This window comes from Protopterus annectens, chromosome 6.part1 (assembly GCF_019279795.1).
Source record: "Protopterus annectens isolate FY-2018-M chromosome 6.part1, PAN1.0, whole genome shotgun sequence".
NCBI lineage: Eukaryota > Metazoa > Chordata > Ceratodontiformes > Protopteridae > Protopterus > Protopterus annectens.
This window is the reverse complement of record NC_056738.1, coordinates 208,059,896-208,066,961: the sequence shown is the minus strand read 5'-3', so window position 1 is coordinate 208,066,961 and position 7,066 is coordinate 208,059,896.

The window sequence follows — 7,066 nt, the reverse complement described above, 5'->3', positions numbered from 1 at the left end:
CATTATGCTGCCCTGCAGGAAAATAAGTTGACTAGGTCATTGCAGGGGTTCACTCACACAACTGTGATTTCACTGGATCCATTCCTGTTCCTGTACAGCATATAATGTATTCTGGTGTATATTTCTATTCCATGTTTAACACTGGCAATTGAAAAGTACTAGCAATCACCTATTGTCCCGGTCCCCTTCAATAATACACATCACACCAAATGACATTTGACAACCTTTATTAAATTTCCATAACATAGCTTTGATCACCAACTTTATTAATTACAACTATTCATGATATAATTGATTTTAAATACAGCATAACATCCTTGTAATGTTAATCAGGACAGCGCACCTACTCACCCTGCCCCAGTAAGCAGTGTCCATACCTCTACTCACTTACTTTACTTATGAAGCAGCATCCCATCTCACTTCAGTGTTAATCAGGGCAGCGTACCTACTCACCCTGCCCAACAAGCAGGGTCCATACCTCTGCGTGCTTACTTTACTTATGAAGCAGTATCCCAACTCACTTCTTACACCATCCATTGAATTACCGTCCACCAAATAAGCACCATCCTTACCTCAGCTTGCTTATCTATTCAGCAAGCTTCCTCCAACTACTCATTTCCTTTCCCCAGATCTTTGAAATGAACATACAAACATCAGAGGGGGAACAGAAGAGGGCAGGCCTATCCCTCTTCTCCGCCAACCAGCCTGACCAGGCTGTTCCCCCTCCCTTCTACCCAAAATTGTTCAATCCACTTCCCATAAAGGGAAGGGTCAAGCCAAACATCATTTGGTGTATCCATCATCTGTAAAGCACCTTAGAATCGCATCATAAACTCCAATCCATGCCATTACTGAAACACACCTTTATGAAACTAAATAAAGTAGGATTACCGTGACCCTGTTGTAACACCGGAACATCCACACCAAGAGAACACATACCCTTTTAGCCCGCTGCCTTCAAAGCTGAAATCAAAGCTCAATCTGAATGTATTGACAGCCTATAACCACAACAAAACCACAAATTATAACCCCTTGAACTCAAGACAGAACCCAGCCAAACAACTAGTAGCAAGTCTCTCCCCCAAAACCCTGTTAACCGTAGCATATCACCTTAATCCACCCACTACCCAGTTCTATATGTGCAACAACTCCATTACTGTAGGGAACAGTCTAACTCCAACTTTAATTTCCTACCTTAGCTGGCAAAAAACAGCACCCCTTGACCTAGTTCCCAAAAACCTGCCTATGCTCAACAACAAAATACTCTACATACCCAGCCATAAACGCCCCCAATTCACTCATTACCAAACTATTCTTAAGCCCTGTTTGGCCCAAGGCCTTTTCCCTGGAGAGTTCTTTCCTTATATTACCTATACCACTAGTAGGCAATTAAGACTTGTCTTACCACAGCCTTATCCTGCAACCAAGCTTCCTTTAAACCTTCTAACTCCCCTGCAACAATGCACACAGTTTTAAAACTACCCCACCAACTGCCTACATACCATGCTTCTTAAACTCTACTCACAAAATTGACAAGAGCCATAGGGCTTTAGCCTAATAAGTCCTGTGCTCCTATGAATGTTGTGACTCTACTCCACTCCACACTCCCCACAAACTGTCCCCAACTGTTTCTCCTTTACTTGCCCCCATACCAATGCAATAATCAGCTCTCACTAACTGAACACAGAGCTCTAATATACCTTAATAAGGTGATTACTTGAAGCCACCTTGTGCCCCATTCCAGTGGCAAAACATCCATCCTATCAAAACGTTACCTTTCAGATCCCCTTTCCAAGCCACTGCATGATGCTTTCTGTCCTTCAGTAATTTAAGTCAGTAACTGTTGCCACCTTGTGCTCCTCATGTGTAACTTCTTCGCTCGCCATGGCTTCCATCATCTGTGAAGTCCTTGTGTATCGCCACCACTGGTACTTGGCACACCACCATTTACAAAGAAAAGGACAAGCATAAATCCTCTAATATGTAAAGAGAAGGCTTTACCTTATACCCACCTATTCCAAATTATAGCAGCAGCATTCCAAAAAAAATGCATATGTAGGAAAGAAAAGACATGTAAATCATCTAAAAGACATAACACACCTTTCATGACATCTGCAAAGACAAACTATCCGGCCAACTCAGGAATGAATGCAACACCACCACACATCTATGACGAAGCAGCCATAATCAAATAGCTCCCTGCTGGACTGGCTTGCCTTATGCCTAACAGAGAACTGCTGAGGCTATAGAAAGGACAACAGATGACATAAAACTACCTACAACTATGAATCTCCATACTGCATCATTCCCTTTCTATAGCCATAAGTCATCCCCTATTAGAGCCACCGCAATGGCCATACAGAAGCAAAGATCTAGCATGACGAAGAGTGCAGCAACCACATTGACTGAATTAAGAGAACCCATGACACCCCATCTGCTCAGCCAGGAGCATTCCATTTCAATGCAAGAACAGCAACTCAGCAAAACATATTACTGCTGTCCTGCAATCCTAAAAAAAAAAATTATGCATCAGCCATATAGCCATGTATGACTGCAATTCTATGAGACCCATTGCTCCTGCTAGCCTTGGAACCATCTAGGTAGCCTTCTTCAACAGATCTCTCTGCTGCAGTATGAGATGTAAAAGGCATTTCTTACATTTAAAACTCAGCACCATTTCCCTTACAGCCTAATCCTACCTGCTCCTCCCCAACGTTATACCTCTGCCACTGAAGAAATTAGCCATTAACATTAATTTGCCATGCTGTGAATTTATACTCACAACCATAATATAACCCCCACAAGAAATAACCCTATAGACTTGGTGCTCATATCATTTTTTTTATATACTATCAGTTCCATAACTCCCCATAGCCACAGAGTAAATGGAGCTGTCCTGATGCGAAGAAAGAGCCATGACAAAATACCCCCCCTTTTTTTTCAGTAATAAGAATGGCCTGCAAGCCTGCAAAACCATTATTAAGCCTTATCTCCACACTGTAGACACAATTAAAGTGTTTAGACTATGTAAAATAAGGGTCTGATTTATCGAAACCTAGTGAGTAATAAGTAACTCAGCAGAAAGTCTCACTCCCTTTGAGTTCAGTCATGTACAACTTTGATAAGCTGCGATAAATAAAAATATAAAACAAAATAAACTAATTTTGCAGGATAAGTGTTTTCACAGGGTTTTTATGGGGAGACTTGGCTGCATCTCTTTGTATTTCCCTAGTGAAGGCTGTGTCCTTAGGAGGCTAATCTCTTATTATGTCATCTCTGTGATTGCATCAAGTCAGAGTAAACAGAGAAGCTGATTTTTTTTCTTACTTTTTTTTTTAGGAAAGACTTGTTCCTTTTATGCTGAGAATGGCTGGCCATAGAATTTATATATTCAAAGAATGAGATGTGCCCCTCCAAACGTCTCAACCTCTTATTGCAAGAAATCTGGACAAAGTCTGCCAAAATGGGGGTGGGAGCAAAGGCTCAAAATAGAAACAGATCTTAAATATTGCTCTTATAAACTCAAAATGCTGCTAGAGTAATAAAGTTTGTGTTAACATACATTTCCTGAGGATTTGAAGTCTGAAACTCAACTATTTGTCATTATTTAGTGATTTCACTCCTCGAATCATCTCAGTGATTTGCAAGAAAACCATAATTTTATGAGGAATAGACCAGAAATATGAGGTAAGAATGTGGACCTTCTGCTAAAATCTGGATAGTTGAGAGGTATGATGCCCCCCACATCAAAGGTGCAGGAAAGCTGCAATGCCAATTACTTTGTCTGCATTAATTTAATTCACTGCTCTCACATTGCTATTGCCATATATTGATAACATGCAAATAGATAGTGCTTCACATTTGACATATGAGATCTTGAGATGTGACTCAGTGAATAATTACAGTTCCCTAGGATAAACCACACCCATTTTTTCTCCTATTTGACAAAGACAGTCATCCAAAAAGATAAGTCCATTACAGGTGCCAAGAAGCTAAGCATAATGTGTAGTCCTGCCATGCAGGTTACTGAAGCATGTGGTGCAGAAAGCATGGTCTCCTTTTCACCGACTTCAGCCTTCTATGGTTCGAAAGGGTAAGCTTCCCTTGCTAACCACTGAAAGTGACAGATATCTATTGATTAGACACTGTTAAATTGTTTACAGTCACATCATTTACTAGGACTGGGGCAGTAAGTGTCAGGGCCTTACATTATGGTTAGGTTCCTGGTATCTACATCAGACTTTATTTTATTTTTTTTTTTGCCACAAGATCTGCATTTATTTATTTATTTATTTTTATAACTACAATGTCTCCATAGTCTCCGACTTTGTAATGCCACACTGTGAAGGAGAAAGCAACACCTAAAAGAACATGTGTACTCTGAGATTGCACAACTTGTATCCTTTTCTATGCATAAGTCCAAGATAGTAAGTCTGATCATGATTCATGGGTTAAGCTGTAAAGCAACAGCTGCCTTCATTTATACTGTAATGGCTTGCATTGCAGCTTCTCTTTTGGTTCTTTACTGCAGGTGCAAGACAGTCTGCTCACATCTGTATATCAAGGCATATCAGACTGCATTTCACCCCAAGGGAAAATGCTAGCTAGCTGCTGTTTTACCCGATGCTGCATGCATGCAGAATTCCATTATATGCTGTGCTTTGGATCTGAATCTGTATGAGGTAGCGCTTTGATAAGTAGTGTAATATACAGAGACTAGGTATTGCAGTAGGATACTTCATTTGCATCAAATAAAAGATTTTATATGGTAGTTTGAAGAAACTGCCTCTAATCCTTAAATGTATTTTAAATTTGACCTTTTAGCGAATTTGACTAATTGTATTTCTATTGCCTTATCACTGTGTCTTACCAAAGGTAAGATGCACTCTTTAAATATATTTTAGTAATCATGCCAAAATGTAGTTTTCAAACAGTAAGAAAACTGGTTAGATATAAACTTTAAACTGCTTCTCTGTCGATGTTAGAAGTCTAAAAGTTGTGTGCTGTTAACTGATACTGTTTTTTATATTTTTCATGTGACATCAGGCTAAGATGAAATGAGAGCAGTCAGTAAATGTATGCGTTTGACTGTAGATCAGTGTTAAAAGAATAATATAGTAAGCAAAATCATGGCAAGTAAGATTCTGAAGTGGGTGGGCTGTCGACCCCTGTGGACATGCTTTTAAGAAATTTGCCAAGGACTTTATGACTTTCAGGGGAGGCTCAATTAATTTTCTGTAGTTGTAAGGAGGCTGACTGGGCTGGACTTGGAGAATCTAGCAGCCATTATATACATAATGCGGTGAAAACTACTTGCCAATCACCTGGACGTGCGCAGTGACTGCAGGCATCCAAAGCGGAAACCAGAAGGAACAGGCATGCCATAACCACTCTCCTCAAAATAAGGCATGCCACTTACGAAATGCAGCTGAAAACCGCCACCTAATGACTTCAGCTTAAAAGCCAACCAGACAACTCGACTAACCAGCCATGCCGAAAGTAGAAAAGTCTACTTGCCTGCTCAGTGAGTCACCACATGCCAGAAGCCCGCGAAACAGCACCAACCGTCACCTGTGACTCTGGTGAGCCCAATGCAGCCAACACAGCCCTGAAAACCCACAAAAAAACACCACCAATGAGCCAAGAACACCATCAGCAATCAAATAAAATAAATCACATTAATACCCAAGGTTTTTTTTTTTTTTTTTTTAGCTGCACAAACTAAAGACACAGGAAACCCCCACCGTCCCATGACTGACTGAAAACAAGTTATCATTACCACCAACCTCTGTAATTGAGCCTCACTCACCTCTTCCATACCCCACCATTCCAAGGCCTACCAGACCACTTAATACCTTCAGGTCATCACAGACGAGAGCCTGCTGTAGCAAATTCACACCAAAATGTGATTGCTTAACCCCACTACACTAGACTAAACCTCTTAAGCCCCTCCCCATCATTATCTCATTTCCTCCCAACTATCCCTGCCTCCACTTAACCCTTTCACCTCCCCAACCCACTTAACTCCCCCTAATATTAACCTAATCCCCCTATGAAGATGTCCCGGGACAACTTAGTTTGTTGCCAAAACTTCATTTACTGAAATTCCAATCAAAATTGTGTATTCCTTTCCTGAATGACCACACTGAATCACCATATGATGCAAGTGATGCTGATATAGCAAAGACAATCTGCAAATGTACCAGCAGCAGCTTTGATATTTTGTACTAATATGATATTATGTCATGTTTAATAAAGCATGTGACAGTGCCTCACACCGAAGTGTTTCTGGATCTTCTGGTGATTACATGCATGTGCATATTTTATGTTTTGTGATTGCCAGACTGAAAGCTATCACATTTTATACTAGTGCTTGGATATTGTATGTGTGTGTGTGTGTGTGTGTGTGTGTGTGTGTGTGTGTGTGTGTGTGTGTGTGTGTGTGTGAGCATCATTTTTGACAAGTTTTGTAACCTTGTATTGTCACCTTACCATCATACTTTGTGCATGTTCATAACATTTCTACTGTGAAATTAATATCACTGAGCTTTCAATTGCTGAGTACTACAAATGGACTATACGCCCCTTGTTTTATGGTAATGTTCATTCTAACATGTAGCACTTTTCATGGGTTTCTGCATCCATATACTACTCATTTTCTATTAATAAAGATGAAGGACAGGATTCACGAAGGCTTGCATGGAGTCTAAGAGTAGTGTAAGACTCCGTGCAGCCTTCGCGATCCAGGAACAGCCCAAAGTCCGTGTAAGAGACCAGCTAAAACGTCTCTTACGGGTGGGCGTGGATAAGCTAATCACCTCACTTGCAGCCGAATAGCATGCAAATGAGGTTGATTAGCGATCCAGGAAGCCCAAAGCAGCCCGTGTAAGAGCCGTTTTAGCTGCAGAAATGTACTCAGTTGACAACTGAGTACGTTTCTGCAAAAACAATGGAGCCATGTCAGCTCCAAATAAAGGGTGCATATGTGTCAGGCAGCATGCCAATGGCCAAGTATGTGGCCATTGGCAAGGTAACCTGATGCAAAATTAATAAAAATATATGTTTA